Here is a 3,146-nt window from a genome sequence, read left to right as displayed (position 1 = left end):
GACCCGACTATCAGGGAGACCACACTGCCCTTAAGCGTTTCAAGTAAGTATTGCTGCGCATCACAGACACATTGACGCAGAAGTATGTAGTGCTCATGTCTGCGTTGACCACTGCTGCGTAGGGTTGACCCAGAAGTATAAACCAGGTTTAAAAGTTATGCATAGATTTGCATAATTAGTGGCATGGCTGAGTTGACTAATTGAGGGCAAAATGTAATTGTTTACAAGAAGCCCCCTATTTTAATGCACCTCACCCCTATTTTAATGCACCTCACTAGATATTGATATAGGTAAAGACATAGGGTTGGGGGTGTGGGTTGGGGGTGTGGGTGCAGATTGTGGTGCAGTAGTGCACTACAGCTCTCCCCCCTCTTTCACCCCTGGGAAATATTAACCATAAATTTAACTTGCTATCTGAAAGCGACAGATTCGAGAGACCACTGGGCCGAGGCAGGTTACAATTTGAAAACTGTATTTATTTTAAGACATGGTTCTTTTTAAAACACACAATATAATATTCAAACAACCCCAATCAAAACAATTCTGAAGTAAATAAACTCACTCAAAGAAATCCAAAAAAATCAATTATGGAAAACAACCAAAACGATGAAAAGAAACACTCTCATGTAAATCAAAATACTGAATCAAATTATGGAATGCAAAATAACCAAATGAAAATAACCACACTCATGCAAATAAAGAGAAATACAACAAAATACCCACAAACAACAGATTAACACAAAATACCTAAATTAAGTTAAAGGAAAATTAATGACTCAAAACCAGTATAATAGAAACAAACAACCAAACCCATCATAAAGCAATGCACTATTAAAAGTAATGAAAGAAACCTGCATGCAGCCGTCTGACGACCGGGCTGCAGAGTCCGCAGAGCGCTGAGACGCCCCTGCTGCTGACGCGCACCTGCGTCTCCGGCAGATCGGGGAGTAACAGCGCGAACAATATCCTCCCGTGCAAGAGGATTAACAGTTCGTATAAAGGATCAGAGTCACTACTTCCCCTCTGTCCGATCCTGAATCTTTCATGTAGTTGCAGTCAGAAACAAACAGCGCCAGCTGAATCCAAGGCTGGAGGAAGAGCCGAGTGAGGGCCTGCTGCTCCAATTAACTGAATTAAACAAAAACTACAGTCAGTTTGCAGCAGGGAACCACGGACACAACCAAGGCAGGCAAGAGCCACTTACCTCAGGACACGAGACGCCAAACACAAGGATAGGCTCCTGCCGAGCAGCCTGTCCACCACGGCAGCCAGTCAGCCTCAGCCACACTGCAACAGGTGGAGGTAAAGTCACAAAGACGCACAGAGCGCACACACAATGGATAGACAAACGGAAAGGCGCGTTACCTGAACAGGTGATTATTCAGCACCAGATTGAATCCTGGTCTGACGATCCAAACCACGCACACCGCAGGCGCCGAGCCACACCGGGAAGTGGACGGGAGCGGGAGGAGAGGGCGAGCTATCACTCGCACCTGTATAGATGACCATGGTGCTGCCACAATCAGCGCAGTGGCAAAACCTGGCACAGTGCCAACAGTGGCCAGGTAAACAACCTCCGGTCACACATGGATGAAAGAAGAGGAGAGAGAAGGAGTGATATAGAGAAAGCATGTGAAAGTGAGAGAAAGTGTGTCTGTGGACATAAGTGCAGGGTCACTGGAGTCTGGCTGCCAGAGGGTTGAGAAGGTCAGCGCTGATGTAGAGAAGTCATGAACCATGGCTGTGTGGGAAAACTGGGAAAATGAGCGGGGGAATATTTTCAGGTCTGTTTGGGATAATTGAAGTGCGTCCTTCAGCTGGAGTGTGTGTCAGCAGAGTGTTGGTCACACAGAGAGGGGGAGAAGAAGAGGAGGGAAGGAGAAAAAGAGGGGACATGGTCCTTGAGCAGGTCTGGTTCCCATTAGACTGGAGGCCCGGGGTCGGTTTGTTTGTACAGGCAGAACGTCCCAAAGGAGAACAGAGGCAGCCTGATGTTGCTCCTTCCAACCGGGCCACCATCGGGGGAGTATCAGCTGCAGTGCTTCTCTCTCACTCTCTCTCTTTCTCTCTCTCCTTTATGTGCTCTCCGCCTTTCTACATCCCTTCTTCCCTTATGGAACAAAGTCCAAACGGGTCTTCTAAACTGTTTACGGATGTTCTCTGTTTATGTGCTGTTCATGAGAGCAGTGTCGAGAGATCCTGTCATAGCCCTCGGCCCTGCTGTCCTCAAAACCAAGCCATGTGATGGATACGTCATTGCATGTGAACCTAACCCTGTGTATTAATCAGCTCTGTGTCTAATGGGCATGCACAGACAGGTCTATCACTCACATGGGTTGGGCGACAGCACTGCAGTTACACACTCCTTTTAGACATAAACACAGGCCAATCAATAAAAAAGGGTTTCCACTTGTAGTGTAAAATGCTTGGGTAACCTTACTTTCCATTAGTGTGTTGTGTCATGGAACATTTTCCCAACATAATTCTTCAATGTCCCTGTCAGTTATTTGTTTGATTTTTGCAGCATGAGCTCCTCTCCTGCAACCCCCCTGCAGGACTTTATAGTCAAGTTGTTCACCGCTGTGGTCTCTATAAAAACACAGTTAAGGGATAGAAGTCAGTCTGACTTGAGTGGCACCGTCCTTGTTGATTGCGGGTAATAAAACTCTAACGACAGCACGGCCACATGCAGAAACACTAACAGGTAAATAAAGCTGGGAGACTGATTGAAGCAGCATGACTTTGACGCCACTGTGCTGTGACAGACAAGGCCGTAAAGATCTGAGTGCACAGTGAGTTACTCAAAGTGAGACCCTGTTGAGATTGTTGTAAAATGGTGAGGAAGTTCTCTTCTACCTCTCTGAGCTGCATTAAAGCAGTCAGAGAAGTCTGGCGGACCTGGAGGGGGTTGAGGAAAGGGAAGGGGATGATGTTTCCCCCTCATTGCTCTGCAGGGAGCGCCTGGGAGGGGAACTGTGATTTATGGAAGCCAGAATTTTGCTGCAACTTTTCCAGGAATTCTAAGGGGGTGGGTGGAGGGGTTGGTTGAGGAAGGGGTTAGGGGGCAACGGTGGTCCAAGGCCAGGATGAGATCAATATTTCACTGAGGCTGTTAAATCAATCCACCTCCAGATTTAAGACAGAGA

At 47.0% G+C, this 3,146-nt stretch overlaps 1 long non-coding RNA gene across 1 annotated transcript; it reads right to left on the bottom strand.

The window, feature by feature from the left end:
• Nucleotides 1–600: 600 nt before the first annotated feature.
• On the bottom strand, nucleotides 601–1,499 carry LOC117832702. The gene is made up of 3 exons (XR_004635239.1): nucleotides 1,366–1,499; nucleotides 1,205–1,287; nucleotides 601–1,128 (listed from the first exon to the last, which is right to left on the bottom strand). It is a non-coding gene; the product is annotated as an uncharacterized LOC117832702 (long non-coding RNA).
• Nucleotides 1,500–3,146: the final 1,647 nt, after the last annotated feature.

The sequence above is a fragment of the Notolabrus celidotus genome, chromosome 20 (genome assembly GCF_009762535.1).
Source record: "Notolabrus celidotus isolate fNotCel1 chromosome 20, fNotCel1.pri, whole genome shotgun sequence".
In the NCBI taxonomy this organism is placed as follows: domain Eukaryota; kingdom Metazoa; phylum Chordata; class Actinopteri; order Labriformes; family Labridae; genus Notolabrus; species Notolabrus celidotus.
This window is presented reverse-complemented; position numbering and strand designations above follow the sequence as displayed.